This window comes from Bubalus bubalis, chromosome 3, assembly GCF_019923935.1.
Source record: "Bubalus bubalis isolate 160015118507 breed Murrah chromosome 3, NDDB_SH_1, whole genome shotgun sequence".
Lineage (NCBI taxonomy): Eukaryota > Metazoa > Chordata > Mammalia > Artiodactyla > Bovidae > Bubalus > Bubalus bubalis.
In genome coordinates, this window is record NC_059159.1 from 40,799,002 (window position 1) to 40,822,782 (window position 23,781).

Consider the following 23,781-nt stretch of genomic DNA (forward strand, 5'->3'; position numbering starts at 1 on the left):
AGGGGCCATTTTCCCCAGGTGGAAATGCCCAGGGAAGAGAAAGCACCTATGAAACCATCCATGGAAACCCCCCAGTGACTTTCTACTATTCTGATGATAAAACTGAAGACTGCCCACGCCAGCCCAGCCCACACAGGGCCTCTGTAACACATTACACTCTTTCCCCTTGGGGTTGCATACACCCTGATACTCCTCCCTGGAGAATGCTTCCCCTGATTCTGCCTCTCCCCAACCCCCTTTTACCCAATTACCTCTTTTTATTTTTTTATTAACATCATTATTGCAATTTAACTTACGTACTATAAACTTCACCCTATTAAAATGTACAATTCAGCGGTTTTAGTATATTCACAGTTATACAACCATTACCAACATCTCATTCTAGAACATTTTCATCAGCCCTGAAAGAAACCCTGTACCCATTAGCGGTCATTCCCCATCCCTCCCTCTCCTCAGCCCCGGGAAACCACGAATCTACTTTCTGTCTCTATAGGTTTGCATATTCTGGACATTTCATATAAATGGAATCACATAATATGCAGTATTTTCTCTATTTCCTTATTTTGTGCTCTAATCTTTATTACTTCTTTCCTTCTGCTTGCTTTAGATTTAGTTTGCTCTTTTTTCCCCCTAGTTTCTTAAAGTGGAAGAAGGCTACTGGTTTTAAGTCTTCATCTTTAAATATATATTTATTTATTTATTTGGCTGTGCTGGGTCTTGGTTGCGGCATGTGGGAGCTAGGTCCCTGACCAGGGACGGAACCTAGGCCCCCTGCTTTGGGAGTGCAGATCCGTAGCCACTGGACCACCAGGGAAGTCCCTGCATAGGCATTTTAGATTCCATACAGGGACCTCTCACTCCCCACTTTCCCCCTTCACTAAATTACCCCCCATCACCCTGTCAGGGGTGACCCAGCTTACCACATGACACCCAAACCTGCATCCCAGCCCACAAGGTCCTTTTACAGGAAGCAAGAAGAGGTTCCCCTTGGTGGGGAAGCATCTCTTCCACCTGTTGGAAAATGGCTGGCATGAACTGATAACACTAAATCAAGACGCTATACGGCCATGTGTGAGAAAGTCGCCACAAACGGAAACCCTACTCCGTGTGGTGCCCTCATAAGGCTCTCAACCCGCGAAAATGACTTTGGCACGATGTCCACAGTCACCTGCAGCTCTGGCCAAGCACGATGCTCAAAGCAGCTAGTAACCTGCTCCGCAGAACTCTGCCAATGCAGAGATCACGTGGTCAAGAACTGCGTCCACTTTCTGCCATGCTCAAGTAGAAAATGGAAGGTCCTAACAAGCCCAGAAAGTAGGATAAAGGTCTTCGAGTCCAGGTTGGGGTCATCAGCCCCTAAGCAGTGACTTCTGCAAACGAGGAAAACCACCAGCAGGATTAGAACCGGCAGGGAGAGGTCACGGCAGGAACAGACTCAAGAGAAGCAAAGGAATGAGGCCTGGGAAACACGGACAGCAGCTCAGTGGCTGCTCTAAGATGTGGCCTGAGCTGATCTCCCACCATTTGGAGTTAGAATTTTGCATTCATCTCTGACCTTTTCTTGGAGAATCTAACTCATGGCACCGTCCCCTGAACAAACACCTGCCCACACCCTGACATTAATGAGGACAAGCGCCAACAACGCTTAGACCAGTTGAAATTGGGTCGTTCCCTGTCACTAATCCGCATGATTTGATGACATTAAAAAAAGAAACCAGAAGACAATTCTTTTTTACTTGTAAATGAGGCTCCACTTAAAGCAGAATAATTTCCAAGTCAAGCTTTCTTAGGCCAAGGGTCCCTGCGGGATGGTACAAAAGAACTTGGGGTCTAGCCCTTGTTTTCTGATTACAGTACCAAACACTCCCTCATCTAACCCCCCTCAACCCGCCCTCTACATCGAAGAGAAATAAACTGGTTTCCAAAAATGAAGTTCGGAAAATAATAGACACTCCTACATGTCACCTACATTAAGCCAGCATTCTCTATTAACTTTCCACTGGGGACCAAGAGAAAATTGTTTCAAAACTGGGAACTAAATTTAAGGTTGGGGGGGGGGGGGAAACAACCTTCACCAAGCCCAAAGCTTTGAAGTAGATTTGCTTGAAGTAGATTTGCCTCATACTTTTAAAAGTTAGAGGTAAAGTGACTACGTGTTTGAGAGGTCACCTTGTCACATCAGCCCAGGAATTATGGGCTCAAATGGGGTCATGGAAAAATTTAAGGACTGGGCTTCCCGGGTGGCTCAATATAAAGAATCCACCTGCCAGTACAAGAGACACAGGTTTGATCCCTGGCCTGGGAAGATTCCACGTGCCTTGGAGCAGCTAAGCCTGGGCACCACAGAGCCTCAGAGCCACGACTACTGAGTCCATGTGTAGCAACTACCGAAGCCCATGCACCCTAGAGCCCTGCTCTGCAGCAAGAGAAGCCACCACAACGAGAAGCCCACACACTGAAAGCAGAGTAGCCCTTGCTCTCTGCAACTAGAGAAAAGCCCTCACAGCTACGAAGACCCAGCACAGCCAATAAGTAAATAAATAAAATTCTTTTTAAAATTTAAGAATTGGTTAAAGACAGCTTCTACTCTGAGTTTTAGCAATAGGACAGACACGTTCCACCAAATTTTTGGTGCTATCTGTGGGGCACATGGCACAAAACAGATTCTTGGATTGCAAGCAACCGAAACCAGGTGTGGCTGACTTAAGGAGAAAGGGATTTACTGACGGGATACCTCATAGCTGGGAAATAATGGGAAGGCTAAAGATCCTGACATGGAAGAAGACAAGAACCCTGGCAGCTATAGGGTCTGAGCCTCAAGGTCTAATCAGCTGCTACCGCGAGAATAAGAGGCTCCAATATCCTTTCCCTTCCTGCTTCACTCTGCTTAGATTTCAGATCCCAGAAAGAATGATCCAGCAGAGTAGCCCAGCTTGGGTCAACATCCCACCCCTTGACCTGGGTGATGGCTACCTAGCTGTGTTTGCTTTGTAAAAAATTAGATAAGCAATATATTTAGAGTTTATGCTATTTTCTGAATGGATCTTAAGATTTTTTTTTTTTTAATGTGGACCATTTGTAAAGTCTTTAGTGAACTTGTTACAATATTGTTTCCGTTTCATGTTTTGGTTTTTCCTCTGAGAGGCATGTTGGATTTCGGCTCCCCAACCAGGGATTGAACTAGCATCCTCTGCATTGGAAGGTGAAGTCTTGACTACTGGACCACCAAGGAAGTCCCCTGTATGGATCTTACACATCAATAAAGCACAAAGTTACACCTAACCAGCAATTCCACCCCTAATACAAGTAAAACATGGAAGAGAAATAATGCATAAAATGGAAAACATAAATCAGCAAGAATACTTATGGCCACCCCATTTATAATAGCCTAAAACTAAAAACAGTCCAAGGCTCTGTGAACAGGTAAATGGATAAGCAAATAGTACATATTCAGACAGTGGAATACTGCTCAGCAATAAAAAGGAAGCAACTAAAATTTAAAAAAAAAAAAAAAAAAAAGGAAGCAACTACTGATACACACAAGAGCCAACTCATTGGAAAAGACCTAGATGCTGGGAAAGATTGAAGGCAAAAAGAGAAGTGGGAAACAGAGGATTAGATGGTTAGATAGCATCACTGACTCAATGAACACAAATATGGGCAAAATCTGGGAGATAGTGGAGAGTAGAGGAGCCTGGCGGGCTGCGGTCCATGGGATCAGAGTCAGGCATGACTTAGCAGCTGAACAACAACTTGTACACACACAACAGGGAAGAACCCTAAAACATGATGTCAAGTCAGAGTGAAAGAAGCCTTGACAAAAGAGTACATGTGATTCCATTTATATGAAGTTCTAGTATGGGCAAAACTGAGCTGGAAAAAAAATCAGAATGGTTGCTTCTAAGGAAGCCGGGAAAGGATTGCCTGGGAAGAGGCACGAGGGAACTTTCTAGGGTGATGGTCATGTTCTCTGTCTTGAAAGGGGTCTGGCTTGCATGGGGATATGCTTTTATCTGAGCTCTTCTGATGAAACACATAAGATCTGTGTATTTAATTGTTATGCACACTTTACCACAAAAGAAAAGAAACATAAATACTGAGATCCAGTTAATGATAAGCTTGCTGAAGTATTTGACAGTTTTATCCATCAAAAGATGCTATTAAGATGGTGAATAAGTCAGCCACACACCAAGTATTTGCACCACATAATAAACAAAGGATTAGTATCAGAATTGGCAATAACCTAATAGGAAAAAAATGGGTAAAGAAAAGTATGGGTGTGTAAATGAGTCAACCCATAGCCCATAAACATGTTCCATCTGAGCAGTAATCATCAAAAGAACAATGTAAACCACAGTGAGACACTGGCTCACTCTTAACAGAGCGGCAGGAGCTAAAGGTGTGGAAGATACTAAAGATGATGAGGATGTACAGCAACAAGCCCTCTGGTCCAGGGCTGGAGAGAGAACCAAGAAAGAAGATAACATACAGCCTGCAACCCTGTGATTCTGCTCTATACATCCTAGAGAAACACACTGAAAAGAACCGTGGTAACAGCAAGGAAAAGTGGAGACAATGCAAATGTCCATCAATAAGTGGAGGGGGATAAAAACTGGATCACTTTACAGCAGCAGTTAAAAAAAGAAAAAGGAATGAACTGTAACTGCACGTACCAGCCTGAATCTCAAGAACACACACACGGATCAATTAAAAAATGGAATACAGCATGATTCCATTTATAAAAGGTGAAGAGCGTACACACTTTAAAAACACACTGTTAAAGACATAAACCTACATGGTAAAGCAATAGAGAATAGCAAGCTAATAATGATAAGAGACAATTCAGGTTGGTGTATCCCCTGGGGATGAGGAGAGCGGAGGTCAGGTGTGAAGAAAGGCATAAAAGCAATTTCCAAAGGGCTGTTGATACTGTTTCTTCCATTAGCTGGGCACATGCCTGCTTTATTGTTGTTGTTGACTCCTTGCGACCCCATGGACTGCAGTCCACCAGGCTCCTCTGTCTATGGGATTTCCCAGGCTAGAATACTGGAGTGAGTCACCATTTTCTTCTCCAGGAGATGGTCCTGACCCAGGCTCATGAATTGGCAGGCAGACTCTTTACCACTGAGCCACCTGGAAAGCCACCTGCTTTATTATTCTTTAAACTGTACATATATGTTTTATATGCATATAGATCTATTTCACAATGATTTTTCAATCAAATATTTTCTTATAGTCCAATAATTTCCAGTTAAAGACTGGGGGCAGGGGAGGTGGGGGGGGGAATGATCATATTCCCTAGCAACAAGAAACATAAAACTCCTAGGAACAAACTTAACAAGAAATGTTCACAATTCTCATAAAAAAAGCTATGAAACTTTAGTGAGTGCTATAAAAAAAGAATGACAGGAAGACATCAATCAATATGGGACAGACTATATTTCTAGAGAGGAAAACTCACTATCATTATTATTTTATAAATTTAATATCATTCTAAATTAGATTCTAATGGCATGTGCAGAAGAGCAATAAAATGATTATAAATTTCATAGAAAAGAATGAATAAATGGGAAAATATAACCAAGGAAATGTTGAGAAAGGATCTGCAGTACCAGGGGCTAACTATGAAAAGTCATAATTTAAAAAATTTGATAGTAGGGCCTCCCTGGTGGTGCGGTGGTTAACACCCTGAGTTTCCAATGCAAGAGGTGCAAGTTCAATTCCTGGTCAGAGAACTAAGAAAACAAACAAACAAACAATGATAGGGGAAGAAAAAGAGGTCAGTTAATGAAAAACGAGAAAACCTAGAAGTTCATATTTTGTGCATGATAATAAAGCTAACATTTAGAGTCAGTTGGGGGAAGGAGGAAGGAAATCTAGCATCCAAGACCAAAATCTATTAACCTAGTAACACAGGTTATTGGACCTGGGAGGCTAAGGGAAAAGAGGGGAGGGAGATGCTCATGTTTTGCCTTTTGAATTTTGAATAACATGGTTAAAATGTACAGTTGATCTTGAGTACAGTGGAGGGTGGTGTCAGGGGCATCAACCCCCATGCTTTAGAAAATTCTCTTATAACTTTACAGTCAGCCCTCGATATCCACAGTTCTGCATCCACAGATTGAACCAACCATGGGTTATGTAGTATGATAGTACTTCTTTAGTGATAAAAAAAAAAAAATCCATGCATAAGTAGACCCACAGAGTTCAAACACATGTTCAAGGGTCAACTGAATAGTCCAAAGAAATTTAAAAAAAAATTTTTTTTAGCAGTGCCACACAGCATGTGGGATCTTAGTTCCCTGACTAGGCATCGAACCCATGCCCTCTGCATTGAAAGCATGGAGTCTTAACCACTGAACCATCAGGGAAGTCCCTTAAGTTTAAATTTCAAATACAAGTGGTAGGAAAAGCAATTGAACCAAAAAAAAACTGGTGCACAATTTGGGAAGAAATAAAATCAGGCTTTTATACCTAAACCAAAATAAATTTTGGTAGAATTAGAGTTGAATGTAAAAGAGAGAGCTAAATGGAAAAGCTGACACCATATAAAGAACTAGAAGAAAATACAGGTGAATACTTATCTGAGCTTGGGGTGGAAGAGACATTTCAAATCCAAACGCAAGGGAATAAATCATAAAAGGACTAACCACATGCATCAATCTGCTGGGGCTACAAAAACAAAATACCATAAACGGGGCAGCTTACAGAACAGACCTTTATTTCTCACAGTTCAAGGTCAAGGTGCCAGGCAATTCAGCTCCTGGTGAGGGCTCTCTTCCTGGCCTGGAGGCAGTCGCCTTCCTGCTGTGTGTCCACGTGGCCTTTCCTCAGGACATGTGTCAGGACAGAGAGAGAAAGAGAGAGTTCTCGGCCACCTCTTCTTATATGGGCACTAATTCCATCATGAGGGCCCCACCCTCATGGACTTATCTAACCCTAAATACCTCCCAAACACCCCATCCCCAATACTATCACATTGGAATTAGGGTCTCAACATGTGCATTTCAGGGGAACACAAACATTCAGTCCACAATACCACATAAACATCAGAAACTTCTCTATGTTTAAAAGTGATAATAGAAAAACAAACACTGGATTGAGAAGAAAATGTGTTACATAGATGACAGTCACTATTCATATGGGTAAGTAAATGTTAAATAAAACATAGGTTAGAAAATCATTGATACAGAATGATCTCAAATTTTAAACATTAAACATGTTTATCGCTGGAGGCTGAGAATCACAGATGTTAATATTTTTCTTTGTGCTTTTGTATGTTTTCTAAATTTTCTAAAATGGATATGAACTCCTTCTAAGATTCAACAAAATGACTGTTGTTTTTAAAAAGTGTCACATCGTGGTCAAGCAATATCCGAGACAGAGGGTCCAGTTCTGCAAAACGTTAGGAGGACGGTTGATGAACAAGGTGTCCTGCAAGCCTAGAGTGTGATCCGTATCACCAGGAACCCCAAACAGAGGCAAGTCGTTCTCCCCAGAGGAGGCAGGCATAATGAGACTCTTGCACCAGTGAAAATTCTGCCCCGTGGAAAAGGGTTGAAGCTCCAATGCTTTGGTTACCTGATGCGAAGAGCCGACTCATTGGAAAAGACCCTGATGCAGGGAAAGATTGAGGGCAAAAGGAGAAGGGGGCGACAGGGGACGAGATGGTTGGATGGCATCACCAACTCAAGGGGCATAAGTTTGACCAAGCTCTGGGAGATGGTGAAGGACAGGGAAGCCTCGTGTGCTGCAGTCCATGGGGTTCCAAAGAATCAGACATGACTTAGCCACTGAACAACAATGGAAGAGGGAAGATTTATTTGAGATGGCTCCAAAGAGACAGACCCAGACCCAGAATGACAAAGAGGCAGATCTCAGCTCAAAAGAGAGAAGAATTTCTATCTCTATGAGCTGCCACAAAATGCAAAACACCAAACAATGAACTTTGTGTCCCGGTCCACCCAGGACTCAGGGATGAATGGAGGAAGACTTCTTAGATCAGGAACGGGGGGGTAAATTAGACATTAATTTTTAATCATATAATTACTTTTCCTTTAAAAAATTTAAAACAGATTGTATACTTAAAATGGATGACTTCGGGTATTTAAATTATACATCAATGAAATTATTTTTAAAAGTTTAAATATCACAGAGAAGGTGAAATTTCTCTTTGATCATCCCCCCAACACATACACACACACACACCTCCCCCAAATGCTGGTGCCCTTCCCTGTGCATAATAGCTATTGTAAGTTTGGAGTGCCTTTTTATGGACCTTTTAATATGCTTTTACACGTAGGTATATGTTATATATATTTACTTGTGATACTTGTGTGTGCTTAGTTGAGTCCGACTCTTTGCGACCCCATGGACTGCAGAGCCCGCCAGGCTCCTCTGTCCACGGAATTTTCCAGGCGAGAATACTGGAGTGGGTTGCCATTTCCTCCTGCAGGGGATCTTCCCCGCCCAGGGATGGAATTCCTGCATTACAGGCAGATTCTTTACCTGCTGTGTCATCACGATCTGTATTCATATAAAGTACAGCGGACTATGTGAAAACATCTCTATAAGAGGCATCATAATGTACTTATCACTTTGAAATTTGCTTTCTTCACCTTATAATCTTAGAGATTCATCATTATTGTTATAGAAAGACCCAACTAATTCTTTCTCAAAGCTGCATAAGACTCCCAGGTATGAAAATGTGAGCTGATGTAGCTGAAACTATTCCACCACAGGCAAACATTCAAACGTGTAACAGTTTTTAACTTCAGACTGCAAACCGCCACAAAGGCCATCCTAGAACTTTCCACCTGTGCACACACACCAGGCTTCCTTTAGGGCAGATCCTGAGAAGGAAAATCCCTGTGATGTAGGGCAGATGCTGTTTTACTCTAACAGGTCCTGCCTAATTGCTGCCCAAGCCTTAGATCCCAAGGTTTTAAAAACCTGATCCCCGTGAAATGTCTTGTCAGTTTCAGCTCAGTGTTTCAGCCTACCTGGCATATTCTGCACTTGATTTTGCTCCACTGATCTTTAACTATTCAAATCACCATCCAACCATGAGATGGGCTGCCATGGTCATTGGCAGCACAGAAGCCAAAAGCCACCTTCCTGGCTTCTCATGGAGAAGACTCTTAAATGGGGAAGAGGCCCTTCCAAGCTTCTGTGAATCAAAGGATGCCCTACCAGTAAATGAAAGGGGATGAGGGCTGAGAAAGAAGAAACTGTACAAACCCTGGTATCAACTCAACTGCTTGGATGTTGTTGTTGTTCGGTCACTAACTTGTGTCTGACTCTGCAACTTCATGGACTGCAGTACGCCAGCCTTCCTTGTTCTTCACTATTCTCCCAGAGTTTGCTCAAACTTATGTCCATTCAGTCAGTGATGTTATCCAACCATTTCATCTTCTGTTGCTCTCTTCCCCTTCTTCTTGGATGGGCCAAGCCCAAAGATGAAAATGCGTCAAGATGTTTTAAAAAAAAAAAAAAAAAAAAAGGCATCAACCCATAAATTAGGTGTGAGTGCAGCTGAGTGAGTCAGGCAGGAGTGAGTCAGGCAGCCATGGGTATTGACAATCGTTCACCCTCCTCACCAGGCAAGCCAACCACCAACTCCGTGATGACCCCCACCACGGTCACAACACCTGACTGATTCATTGTCCGTGATAGACTAAGTGCTTTTACATAAGGTGCTAACTCTGTGACTGCGGTCTTACATAAGGTGCTCCAGTATTTTTAGCAGCATATAACTGCCATGTGGAAGGAGGAGCTCATTGCCCAGTGAATGCCGCTCACTTTCCAGGCTGGCGCAGTCCTTGAAATGCTGATGTTCTGCAAGCAGCGCCTGGCTGTGGAGCAGTGAGGATGTCCGTGCAGAGGACTGCAGCACCAGCCAGATTCTGCTGTTTCTCTAGGCCAAACGACAGACCCCGGGCAGCAGGGGATTCACTTCACTTCCCTTACTGCCAGGCCACTTCATGAACTTGGCAAGAACCCAACGAGCCACCTCCTAGCTTAGCAAGCTCTCCCCATACCCAGTGAAAGAGAGGGGGACAGAAGAAAGCCAGAGTGGGCCCTGGTCCTGCTCCCACATCCCCAGAACCTGGGTGCCCATCCTCGTATCACCTCCCACCTCTCAAAAGAAATCCAAGATTCCAGGTCCAGTGTCAAGGGTATGGCCCCCAGGAGGGACTGGAGGGTGAGTATTCATTGGGTTGAGGGTCACTGCTGCCTTTTTCTGTTTTGGTGAATTTTATTAAAGTATCATAGACACAGGCAAACACACAAGTACACACAACAAATTGGTGAATCTTGAAAAGATGAACATGGTATGTGACCAACACCCAGACAGAAACAGAACATCACCAGCCTCTAAGCCTTCCCTGTGCCCCTGGGAACTACCAGCCTGACTTCCAAACCTTATACTCACCCTGCCTTCTTTGCACATGGGGTAAGTGGGATCCTACCTACGGGCTGTGCTCTTTTTCTGTCTGGCGCCTTTGCTCAACAGTGTCTGTGTGACCCTTCCCTGTTGTTTTGTGTGGCTGCGGACTGTTGTGTGGTACAGGGTTCTCTTGTCTATTCAGTGTTCTATTTGTCCACGCTATTGCCTATGGACACTGGGTGATTGCCAATTTTGTGGCAATTACAAATAGAGCTGCTGTGAACATTCTAGTACATGACTTTTCACTGCAGCCTTCTGCCTCTCACGAGACGTAAGGAGTTGAAAACGACTGCTTTAAACCAAATCTAGAGAAAGCCAACGTGCTCTGCCTCTCCAACTCGCCCTTTCATTCTTTAAACGCAGTCTGTCCACCATCAACGTGGCGCGACGTGAAGAGGTTTGGCCACAGGAGTCAGACTTCCTAGTACTAAAGCCCAAGTCCGTCACCTACTTGCTGTGCATCCGTGCTCAAGCACTTAACCTCTCTGTGCATTTTTCTTACCTGTACAATGGGGGCAACAATAGTACTTCTATCTACCTGCATTTGGTTGAAGATCAAATAAAGGAACAAGGTCTGCACAAAATAAGCACCCATCAAAGGTATCAGCTATGATTACAGTCAAAGGCACCCTGTATTTCTTGGCACCCCAAGGTACCCGAATCTGGGTAGCCCCCTTCCAGGATAGCTGAGCAGCTCTTACATAAGAGGAGACACTAACTAAAGACAAACAATCTCACCACCTCCAACTGGGACAGAGTTGTACCAAAAAGCCCTCCCTAATCCCCTGGAGGTCGAGAGGTTAGGACTCTAAATTCCCCATGCAGGGGCATGAGTTCTATCCCTTGTCAGGGAACTAAGATCCTGCATGCTGCGCGAGGCACAATCAAAAAAAACCCAACTGCTCTAATAAGCCCTCCCAACACCAGACCATGCTCTTGCCCTCTGCCTCTCCAGCCATCAAGGATGCGTGCAGGCCACAGTCACTGTCCTTTAACCCACAAGGCACTGAATTTCATTCAAAATGTGACCTAAACCAGAGGCTCCATCCGGGGTCACTATTAATGTGTGCCAAGCAGCCTGGTGACAAGCTGCTGGGGCATTAAAGGTGCCCAGAAATCACTGTCTGGAAAAAAAAAAAATGTTCTAAATGTCCACGCAAAAGGAGAGTCAAGTGGAATATTTCATTATTTTAGACGACAAAGATGGAAAAAGCCCCTAGAAGCCTATGGTGCAGAGACCTAGGAGCAAGAGACTCAGGGCCTCCCATTACTCGTTGCCATGGCAACTGTATTTCACATCAGGAACTCATTTTCATATGACAGTGACCTGTGGAGGAAAGGGAAGGACAGCTCCTAAGGAAACTTTGTTGAAGGTGGTTCTGTTGGGGGTGGGGCTGATTTCTGTTTACCAAATAAGAAAAGCACTTAAAGGTGTCCTAAGGGACAGAAACAACCTGAGGGCTCCTTGGGGTTCTGTGTCCACAACTCTTACTTGAGACATACAGACAAGACACACATTCACAAACACACACACACTGTGTTTCGAAGGCCTCTGGGGCAGTTGTCACAGACTCCTTTAGGCACTGGTCCCACCATCAGGCATCTGTTCTATTACAAAGTCCTTTCCTGGAGTCCAGTAAAGTCCCAAGCAACCAGCTGACCACCATCAGGACGTCCTGGGCCAGATGCCGTGAGGACCTGTAACACGCTCCCTGGCCTGAAGCGTATGCTTTCCTAGACAAACAGCAAACCCCAGGATCAAACAATCTTGCAAGTCAGACTTGAGTTCCAACCTCTGTTCTGCCCACCCTCAAGTGTGTGGTTTGGGCCGGTCCCTGGACCTCACTGGGTTTGTGTCCTCATGGGCAGAATGAGAACCAGAGTCCTAGCGCCTACCCCTCTGGGGGCCGCACAGATAACACACTCGAGGAATCTCTTGGAAAGATCAGCACACATCTGGTACATACTGACCACTCAACAAACAGCTGCTATAAATAAGCACTGGAAAAGCATCTCTTACACCCGTGATACAACTGGAGGCTAATAGCAGAGAACAAAGTGTTAAATGGGGTGGCACAAACTGTAATGAATCCATCTGTAAGACCAGCGGGAGTGCAGGCCAGTAGGAATCCAGAAGACTTGAACAGACCAGGAGAGAGGTGGGATGTGAATCAGTGGCTCAGTGGTAAAGAATCTACCTGCAATGCAGGAGACTCGGGTTCCATCCCTGGAGAAGGAAATGACAACCTACTCCAGTATTCTTACCTGGAAAATCCCATGGACAAAGGAGCCTGGCGGGCTACAGTCCTTGGGGTCGCAAAGAAGCTGGACACAATATAGCAACTAAACAACAACTGAAGGATGGCTGGAGATGTCCTTGGAGATTAAGGGGAGGAATTCCTTTATTGAGTCAACTGGGTACATGGTCCTGGGGACCCTGGAGGAAGGCAACAGGCTTCAGGGACACAAAGGGACCTGTGATCAGCAGACAGACAGCTGTGGTCTCATGGGCGTGGTGGAGTGGGAAGGCCAGGAGAGGAGCCCCCGGCGGGGTTGAGAGAGGCAAAGCTTTCCCAGGAAAACAGCTTCTGACCTGTGTCCTCCAGACTAAGGCAGAGAGGGCTGACCATGGTAGGGAGAGAAGCAGTCTGGGGACTGGAAATTGGTTTCAGGGGGTGAAGCCACATGACTGGGAACCACAGGAGGTGAAAGAGCTGATCTCTGTGCGGGAGGAGGCCGGAAACCTCTGAAGATTTCCCAGGGGAGAATGCAGACAGGGTAAGGCAGCAGTCATCCCGGAGCCATCAGGCTACAGGTGACATGCCAGATGGACTGTGGGGGCTGGAAAGGATTCTGGCATCAGATCAGCCAAAGGGGCCTCTGAACTCTGGCCTGAGACTTTCGAGGCCTGGAGCAGAAGCCTGGTTACACAAAGGCAGGAGAGGCAAGACACTTCAGGGAAAAGAGAGTGACAGAGGGGCAGGAAACCTACTGCTGGGGAGTCAGGAGGACATGGTGATCTTCGGGTGTCATTGGGCATTCCAGGAGGTAGGCCAAGGACTAGAATCTTGGGGTGAGAGGAATTCCCTGACAGCTTCCAAAGCGAGTTCTCTGAGAAGATAAACATGGGCCTCTCAAAACATCCCAGGAAAGAGGGAAGGGGCCTCAGAAGAGAAGAAGGAATGATGGAGAAAGAAGAACAAAACCAGGAGAGAAATGACAGCAGAGAAGACTGCAAACAGGGCACAGGCACACAGCAACCCACCTCCCGGGCAGAAGGGATAGCAGCGGGATGAGGCCGAGAGGGAAAAAAAAAAAATCAGTGTTTGGAAACAAGCTGGCTTCCAAGGAAGCAGCTTTAGCAACGTGGTGGGGCCAGCAGCCGGGCAGCAGGATTAAGAGGGGAGGCGTAGCGCCAAGAGGCAGGCAGCAGGTGCAGAGCTGCAGAGCGCTTGTCGGGAAAATGCAACAGTGAGAGAAACGAGAAACCAAGCTTACGGCTCTGGTGCTTGTGTTCCCTCCCTCCCCCAACAAAGAGATGGGAGGCCAAGTGGATGTCAGAAGCAGGAGGATGGAAGGGCACATGCAGACAGGCACAGTCTCTCCAGGTGTGTGTGTGTGGGAGGGGGTGCAGGCACGTGGAGAGGCAGAGACTAGACTGCAGCCCTGGCCCCTCCAATGCTCCTACCAGGGCGTCCAGGGACACTCCCCAGACAATCCCAGACCTCCAAATGCTGGGGGATCGTGCGTTCCCCCCGACCCCCTCACCCCCTGGGCCCCTGAACTCACAAAGGATGTATTTCCACCTCCTGCCTCACACCTCTCCCCAGGGCCACCTCCAGGGGTGCGGGTGTCACAGACGGCACAAGCAGGATAATCAGGTTCTCAGCCCTCTGAGCAGTAGGCAGGGGACAAAATTCCAGACTTCCCAGCAGAGCCCTGGCTGCAGCCCCACGAAAGGGGGCTTCTACCCCCACAGCGCAGGTGTCACAGGGCATCCCTGTGAGAACAGAGCCTTCATCCTGAAGGCAGGGAGGCTCCCCGGATGGATTTCTACACTTCCTCCAAACCTTAACCCTGAGAAAATCAGAGGTGGGCCCGACTGCGGGGAGCAGGGTTTGGGGGAGACCAGAAAAAAACCCTGGACAGGATTTTCAGGCTGAAAGGTGCGCAGGGTGAGGAATCTTGTCTGGCCAATGACAGCTACCTCCATCCCGCCCTCTTGGGCACCAAATGCCATCTGATTCCCACTCCTGACTACCTAACCCAGGGTGAAAGCGCCAATGGCCAGGGCCCAGGCTCACTCGGGTGCCCACGCTCATCATCGGGAGCGTGGGACCCTCACCAAAGGCGAGGCCGAGCGCAGAGGGGTGGTGCGCGTCTTCCCCGCTAGGTCGGTAGGTGCCGGCGACCCCGGGGCCCCTCCCGCCCACGTGCGCGCCCCGCAGGCGCTCGGTAAACACTGCACTTGTTGACGCGCTCGCCCGGAGCGCTAGCCCCAGCGCCGCCTGCCGTCCGCCGCCGCCTTCGACCGCCCACTCGCTCATTCCCCGGAGCTCCGCCGCCCCGCCCCGTCCGGCGCCCCCACCCACCCACGAGCGCCGGCGCCTACGGGACCCCCGAGGGCCCAGGAAGGCTGTGGCCAGGTCGCCGAGCACCAGGCGCTCTGGGGACCGGGCCGGGCCCGGACCCGGGCTCAGGCACTGACCCGAGCCGCTCGAGACCAGTCCTGGGCTCCGAGCCAGGCAGGAGGGAGGGAGGGTGGGAAGGAGCGCGGCTCGGGCCCTGCACGCGCCCCTGGCCCGCGCGCCACAGCTCCCGCGGCCCACCTGCCGCTCCGGGGTCGCCCCGCGCGCCCCCGTGGTCCCCCACGGTCCCCGCCACCGAGACACACACACGCCCCGGCGCTCCCAGACCGGGCCCCGAAAGAGGGGCGGCCCCCCGGGAGCCAGACTTACCCAGGGTCCGGCCGGCCTCCGGCGCGCTCCCCGGCTGCCCTCTGGCGGCGGCCGCGGGAACCCGGCCCCCGTCCCGCCCCGCCCCGCCCCGGCCCGGGACCCGAGGCCGCGGGCGGGAGGACCCGCCTGAGATCACCCCTTAGGCCAGGGCCCCTCTGGATGGCTGTCCTCGCCATGGAACCCGTCTCGACGGCCCTTTGCTGTTTCTGAGTAACACAGATCATTGTCTGTTTCCTAAGCAGCTCCAAGTCCCTAAAGCCCCGCAAAGATCCATTCTAACCACCCCAGGAGGCAAAAGGAGGGCAGGTATGACTTCTGGGGCCTGAAACAGCACCCGATACCTGCTGTGGCTCATCGTGTATTTGTTGAATGAATGAACGCTCCACCGATGGACAAAGGACAGGCTGAGGCAACCTGCCACCGTCATTAAAGGAAACAGCCACAAACCCATCAGCATTGTGTCCCGGCTGCCACGTTCTCCACTTCCACCCCCCTCGGAGCCCCCCGTGCCTGGCTTCCTACGCAGGTAGGGTGAGAGTGAGAAGCGGTGGAGAACAGTGTTAAAAGCCGTGTTATTCTTCATTCTCTACCAGGAATACGGTTCGACCAGAAAAACTGTTTATGAACTGATTTCCTGAGATAACTGCAGAACTGGTAGCTGAGTGATGACCAAATCTGGAAGCCCTGGTTTCTGGATTCACAGAGCAGCCCCCATCAGTAGCTGGGTCAGACCTCTGTTTGGGTTCTGGATTGTGCCCATGGGAGAAGTGACCTCGGGTAAGTGAGCAAATCTCTCTAAGCTAGCACTGTCCAGTAAACTTCTGCCACTATGGAAATGTCGTCTGGCCATGCTGTCCCCTACCGCCGGTCACAGAGGATGGACTTTTTAATTTCATTTTACTTTGTGTAAATTTATACCGCCAATGCAGCTAGTGGCTAAGCCTCAATTTCTTTATTTTTTGAAATAGTTAGATTTATTTATTGGCTGTGCTTAGGTCTTTGTTGCTGCTCAGGCTTTTCTCTAGTTGTGGAGAGCCAGGGTTACTCTCTAGCTGCAGTGTGAGGGCTTGTCATTGCGTGGCTTCTCTTGTTGCAGAGCACGGGCTCTGGGGTGCGAGCCTCAGTTGTTGTGGCACGTGGGCTCAGTAATTGCTTAGTTGTCCTGCAGCATGTGGGATCCTCCCAGACCAGGGATTGAACCCATGTCTCCTGCATTGGCAGGTGGATTCTTTATCACTGAGCCACCAGGGAAGCCCTCTTTATTTTTAAAAAATGTATTTATTTATTTAGGCTGCACCAGGTCTTAATTGTGGCACGTGGGATCTTCATTACAGCATGCAGGATTGTTAGCTGTGGCATGTGGCATCTAGTTCCCTGATCAGGGATCAAACCCAGGCTCCTTGCATTGGGAACTCAGAGTCTTAGCCACTGGACCACCAGGGTAGTCCTCCTAAGCCTCCAGTTTCTTTATGTGTAAAGGGAAGGTGACAGTCCCATTGTGAGGATTGAATGAGATCATGCAAGGGAAGCCCCTGATGGTAGGCCTGGCTCACTCGAAGAGCTCAATCGAGTTGTTAGCATAATTCTCACTACCATCAGGGCTTCCCTGGTGGCTCAGATGGTAAAGAATCTGCCTGCAATGCAGAAGACCCGGGTTCGATCCCTGAGGACTCCTTGGAGACGTGAATGGCTACCCACTTCAGTATGCTTACCTGGAGAAGTCCATGGACAGAGGAGCCTGGCAGGCTACAGTCCATGGGGTCGCAAAGACTCGGACATGACTGAGTGACTAACACTTCCACTATTTCACCACCACCATCACCTCGCTAACACTAAAACTGCAAGGATGTAGGGATTCTATAGGCTCTAGCCCACCAACCCATGCCCCACAGCCCTCCTCAGGCAAGAGTCACTCACACCACTCCTTACGTAGCCTAGGAGAGAGCCCTCATCATCTCTGGGATGACCTAAGCTCTCTTTGGACTGCTGGCCACGGGAAAAAGATTTCCACACTGACCTGAAGTGGCCGCCCTGTAACATGTCTTCCTGGCCCAAGTTGTACCTCTCTGGGGTTCAGACAAATTGAGCACCCTCCCAGTCTTCCTTCCCTCAATGTCAGAGTGTTCAGCAAAGCACTCCTTGTCCTCTGCTCTGTGCCGGGCTCTGGCCAAACTGGGAATTTGCACTCATCGCACTTAACTGTTGTTTCCCCAGGTCTTCCCACCCTGTCCCAGTGACTGTAACAAACAGCATTTGTCTGGCTGTGCCCCATGCCCCGGGGGTAGCTCACGTGGGAGCGGAGGCACAGCCTCCCAGCTCACTTAAAAAGCCATTTCCTCCTCTCCTGGCCCGCAAAGCAGTACACTGGGCCCGACCCATTCCTCCCTCCTCCCGTATCCCCCAACATAACCTCATCCTCTTGGTGGTGGGCTCCGTCATGTTCACTGCAGAGGGACACATACTTCCCTGCATGTATACATGCCAACATACACAGGTACACACCACCCTTGACCAGCCGGAGCTGCAGTACAGCCTCCTCCAATGTCATGGCCGGGCTCTGTTGATAAGGCCCTTCCTTTTGACCAGCGCCTCTTCTCATAGTTGGAAAAGAGCATCCCACCCCCAGCATCTCCATAGCCAAATTCAGAATGTCCTCCTCTCCTCTCTCTTTTCACCTTGGTCCAAGTAATCGCCTGTCTTCTCTTTCTTCAAATGGATTCACAGGTAACAGGACAACCAAAACAGGAAACCCCTTCGAGAAATCGGGGGTGCCTGTAGGGGGACATCTCACTGCAGGAGGGTGCTGGCTGAGTGTCTCCGTGGCTCCAGGAGCAGCGAATGGTGAGAGAAGAAGTTTAAGGGAGTTGACTCTGCCTCCTGGAGTTTGGGGGCTGACATGAACCAAGAACAGGGTCACTTGACCATAGCTCTGTTGACATTCGGGCCAGTTAACCCTATGTCATTGGTCAGGGGAGTTTTCTAAAGGCCAAGAAGAAACTGGAAGAGAGCTGCGTTCTGTCTTGAAGAAGTTCCTCTCCAAGAAAGTGGCCGGTGGGGCAAGGCAACCCCGCAGTCAGAGGCTGCAGGATGTTGCTCTGGAGGCAGGACCAAAGAGGGAAGCGAGAGACTGTATCACATAAGACCTCCTGGAGAAGCCCTCAGACACCCTCATCCAGATGAGATCAAAGCAGGAAAAAGATAAGGGAGGAGAGAAGACAGCTCTCCTCCTTCCACCCTCAAGAAAACACAAGGCTGTTTCCTGGTTCGACATCATCAGGTTGAATTTGCTGAACAAATTCATTACACAATCAAAAAAGAATGTTTTTACGCAGACTTCTGCTTCATTCAAGATGGAGTAACAGGGACCAGAGTCAGCTTCTTGCCTGAAGCCACGAAAATATCAGATCAAACATATGAAACACCAACACTCAAGACTCTGGAACATCAGGCAACAAAGGAAAGTGATCCCTGGGAGAGGAAACAGCAAGGTGATCCCTGCACTGCTCAGCTCGCTGCCTGGAGAGTTTCCAGACTGTGGTTCAAGAAGGAGAAAACTAGCTGAATGAAACAGACAGAGCTGGATTCTGGGGAAATGAAACCAGGTAAGAGTTCTCAGGGCAGAGGACTAGAGAGGGGAGAGATGCAGACAGAGAGAGAAACCTAGAGGTCTACAGAAAATGCTCCTCAAGTATTTAGTGAGTACTGCTCAGCGCAGGTGTTTGAGAAAATGACGTGAGGGTTGGTGGGGGCGGCGGGGATGAACCACCTGAAATGATTAGTGGGAACAGTGCCTGGTGCCCACACAGGGCTGGAATAATATCTGTTTTCAGCAGCCAAAGTGGAAAACATCACAGTTCAGGGGCCACTAGTTAGAATACTAAGAAAGGGACTTACTTCCCCGACGGTCCAGTGGTTAAGATTTCACGTTCCCATTCAGAGAGTATGAGTTCGATCCCTGGTTTGGGAGCTAAGATCCCACATGTTTCATGGCCAAAAACCCAAAACATAGAACAGAAGCAATATTGTATCAAATTCAATAAAGCCTTTAAAAATGGGCCACATTAAAAAAAAAGAAGAATACTAAGAAAGGCCTTCCTTTGATACTAGAAAAAAATTCACCTTAGACTGGATCCAGAAATCCAGTTCTGGTTCCACTTAAGCAAGCTTAAATTCAAGATTGGAAAGGATCAGTCTCTTTCCAAGCAAGTTAATTGCCACAACAAATTTCAAAAACATTTATAGGAATTCAAAAATATCCTGTACCCAACAAGGTAAAATTCACAATATCTGGCATCCAAGAAAAAATGACTAGGCACACAAAGAAGCTGGAAAATGCAACTCATAGTGAAGAGCAAACTCAATTAATTGAAACTGACTCAGGCATGACACAGACGGCAGAATTAGTAGGCAAGGGCATTGAAACAGTTATTAAGACCATATTCTGTAAGTTCAAGAAGCTAGAGGAAAGTTTAGGTATAGATACAGAAGCTTAAAAAAATTACCCAAATTGAACTTCCAGACATAAAAACTACAATGTCTGAGATGAAAAATACATTGAATGGGATTAATGGCAGATTAGACATTGCAGAAGAAAAAATGGTTAGCTCCCCTAAAAAGTCCTCAGTGAAGCCTACTTATCTTTCTGACACTTCCTTGTGAGTTGATTTTGGTGGACAACTCAAAGTATTGAGTTGTTTAAGGTTTTCTTTTATTAATTAATTAATTTTTGTCTGTGCTCGTCTTCACTGCAGCGCTCAGGCTTCTCGCTGCGGTGGGTTCTCTTGTTGTGGAGCACAGACTCTAGGGTATGTGGGCTTCAGTAGCTGCAGCACGTGGGTTTAGTTGCCCCGCGACATGTGGAATCTTGCAGGACCAAGGAGCGAACCTGTGTCCCCTGCATTGGCAGGCGAATTCTTAACCACTGAACCGCCAGCGAAGTCCAAGTATTGAGTTATTGAGAGTGCAGTATAGGAAGGATAGGTCCCAAGGCAAGGAGCCTTAGGAGAGTAAGTGCTTCCTATTACAGATGGGTCCTGCTTTGATTTCCAGGCTTGGGGGAGCCCCAACTGACATCATAGATATTAAGAGTTCTTTCCCAAATTTTCTTTAGCTGCTGTGTTCCACCCCTGCCATGTGCTGCCAAAAAGGCTTGCTGTTCCTGAGACCGCAGCAGGTATGTGACTTGGAGCGGCATTGAAATCTGCTACTTGAGGAAAATGGGTAAAATGCCTCGTCTTCAAGAACCTCATAGTTCAGTGGGAAAAACAGAAACGTAAAGAAATCGTCTCTGGACAATGGTGTGCAAGCTGTAACCTGCTGCCTACTGGGTAGTGATTTCACGGGAGACAGGTGCCATGGACGTAGGGCATTATTTACCTCCAATTTACTGCTAGGAACACTTTAAGGGATTTGCCCAAGGTCATACAGCCAGCTAGTATCAGAGCCATTATGCTACCCAACCCCCGTGGCTGCATCAGATACAAAAGAAACGCAGAGGCGTGAACTACAGTGTGGCAGGACTCAGATGGGGCTTTTCAGAGGAAACCCTTGTCCAGAGACTCAGAAGAGTAGGAGTTGGCCAGACAGGCCAGATGGGGAAGGACACTGCAGGTAGAGGGCACAGGGAAGGCAAGAAATGGGGTGTTGAAAGGTGGGGAGTGGTGAGTGGGGAGGCAGAGAAGAAAATGAGCCCAGAGTGGGGGGTTGGGACTGGCGTGAGAAGGGTCCCAGACCCCCAGCCCAGGATGCAGATTACAGCTGGCCAATCACTGCCAGTCTCAGATCCTTGAATTCTGAGGCACCATTAAGAAGTAGGGCTTCCCTGATGGCTCAGCAGGTAAAGAGTCTGCCTGCAATGCAGGAAATTTGAGTTCAATTCCCAAGTCAAGAAGAGCCTCTGTAGGAGGAAATGGCAACCACTCCAGTATTCTTGCCTGGAGAATTTCATGAACGGAGGAGCCCCAGGGGCTACAGTCCATGGGGGTCTCAGAGAGTTGGACACAACTGAGCACACATGCACACACATCAAGAAGTAAAGAGAGGGACTTCCCTGATGGCCCAGTGGTTAAGACTCCACACTTTCAACAGGGCGCATGGGTTTGATCCCTGGTAGAGGAACTTGCCCTGTGGTGCAGCCAAAAAAAAAAAAGAAGAAGTAAAAGAATCAGCAATCTATGTGCATGTGTGCGAAGAAGACATGCCCCTTTTCTACTGAGTCTCAAGAGGAAAAGGTAAATAGATATTGGCTTATATGGATTTACTCCCACAGATGGGACTACTTGCTAAAGGAAGACTTTATGGATAAAAGGCGTATATATTCGCAAGCACCACTGATTGATAGAATAATCCATGCCACAGTATTCCTGGCCTCGGGTGTGCTCATTTATGTGCCCAGAGACATACTGACACAAATCAGTGATTAAAGCTCAGGTTCTCTTCTTACTTCAAGGCAGGTAATATTTCTTTTGGTTCAAAAAGCCATAGCTGCTTCTCTATGTTTCCTATGACACTTTCAGCAGACTGGAAATGGGGTGGGGGACAGGCATCTGTGTGGACAAGTTAGGTGGCAAGACGTCCCCGAGAGCCCAGGGATTTCTGAGTGTCCTTAGTGATCCAGGACTACATTGGCCGGCACCCTCTGACTACCTTAATCGGGTGGAAGACCCAGAAACCCTCATTCTTGGCTTCTCAAACTCTCAAACTGCAAAGATGACCTCCCTGACTTCCACTTTTTTTTTTTAGCCGCACTGCATGACATGCAGGAATTTAGCTCCCCAGTGGAAAGGCAGAGTCTTAACCACTGGACCACCAGAGAAGTCCTCACCTTCCTTTTGAAAAAGGCTCTTCCTTTGACCAAGAGCTTCCCTGATGGCTCAGACGGTAACGGGAAGATCCCTGGAGAAGGAAATGGCAACACACTCCAATACTCTTGCCTGGAAAATTCCATGGATGGAGCATCCTGGTAGGCTACAGTACATGGGGTTGCAAAGAGTTGGACACAACTGAGCGGCTTCACTTTGACCAAATTTTCATCAGCTTTCTCTAAACCTACTTCTCAACAAGACCTCAACTGTGGCCTATAAGAACTGCATCTTTCAACACAAATGATTTTGTCCACCCTCCCACACACAGAGGCCTGAAAAAATAATCTAGCCTGGCGTCTAGCAGCCTAAGGCCACGGTGTCCCTGCCATGACCCAGCCCACCCCATCACCACTTGAGTTTCTGTCTGAGAAAGCCCATGTCTGCCAAGGGAATTTACCATTTGTTCCAGCCAACACCTTCAGGTAGGCGCCTTGCCTCCATTTTCTTAGAGCATTTATTTTGAACACTTGTTGTTGTAAATCCTTTCTCTATGCCTTTGAGGTGTATGTGTATCTCCTGGAACCCAGGAGTGTCTTCTCAAGGACCTGGGAGCCATTCCTTTGAAATATAACCATTAGGAAGGATGGGGCCCCTGTGTCTCAGTCTGTAAGTAGGTATCTTGGTTAAGAGCCAGTCACCATGCTAAGATGGCCTGATCGTACTGACACTGAGTACTCATCTTGTTGTTCACTCGCTCAGTCATCTCAGACTATTTGTAACCCCATGAACTGCAGCAAGCCAGGCTTCCCTGTCCTTTACTTTATCCCTGAGTCTGCTCAAACTCATGTCCATTGAGTCGGTGATGCCATCCAATCATCTCATCCACTGCTACCCCCTTCTCCTCCTGCCCTCAGTCTTTCCCAGCATAAGGCTTTTTTCCAATGAGTTGGCTCTTTGCATCAGATGGCCAAAGTACTGGAGCTTCAGCATCAGTCCTTCCAATGAACATTCGGGGTTGACCACTCATCTGCTTTTTTGTAATTTTTCACTGTCTTGACTCTGCTTGAGTCCTCACCCACTCTCCTTCCCTATTCCCTGGTTCTCCCTTTAAGAAGGCCAGGTCCCCTCTGTATAGATCAGAACCAAGCTCATTTCTAGGCTGAAGAAGTCTCTTTCCCCTGCTGCAGGAGTACTGAATAAAATCTGTCTTTACCACCACTTCCTATTACCCAGTTTTGTTTTTCTTTAACACTTTCTAGAAATGTTCCTGGGGAGTTGGAATCTTGGGGCTCCCCCATCACCTCAGAACCAACAGGCCTCCAGGATTTGGAGTTTAATAGCAGCCCACAGAGGTGAGCACGGGGGCAGCTGTTCAGCAGGCAGCCAACGAGGCCTGGACCTCGATGCACAAGAGATCTTCCTTTGCTTAGGCAGGGAAGCCCTTGAGAGGCTTCCTATAGAGATGGTGGCATAAATCAACCACAACTAAATACAGGAAGAAATTTAGATCTTTGAGTTCCGGAAATAGCCTGGGGGCCAAGGTGTGGACAGCATCAGTGAATGTTCTGAA

At 47.8% G+C, this 23,781-nt stretch overlaps 1 protein-coding gene and 1 long non-coding RNA gene across 4 annotated transcripts in view; one reads left to right on the plus strand and one right to left on the minus strand.

Annotated features, from left to right (window-relative positions):
- Nucleotides 1-15,455, minus strand: part of RPH3AL (rabphilin 3A like (without C2 domains)) — a 137,552-nt gene extending 122,097 nt beyond the window's left edge. The window contains exon 1 of one of the 3 annotated variants that reach the window (XM_044940596.2): nucleotides 15,409-15,455. The gene's annotated coding sequence lies outside the window, so the exon portion shown is untranslated. Of the gene's footprint in view, nucleotides 1-6,717; nucleotides 6,743-15,408 lie in introns of those variants that run through there. The other 2 variants (XM_025280904.3, XM_025280905.3) reach the window with 2 other exon arrangements.
- Nucleotides 15,456-15,474: 19 nt separating this feature from the next.
- LOC123332982 lies at nucleotides 15,475-20,581 on the plus strand. The gene is made up of 3 exons (XR_006550213.2): nucleotides 15,475-16,185; nucleotides 18,133-19,010; nucleotides 20,519-20,581. It is a non-coding gene; the product is annotated as an uncharacterized LOC123332982 (long non-coding RNA).
- The last annotated feature ends 3,200 nt before the right edge of the window (nucleotides 20,582-23,781 follow it).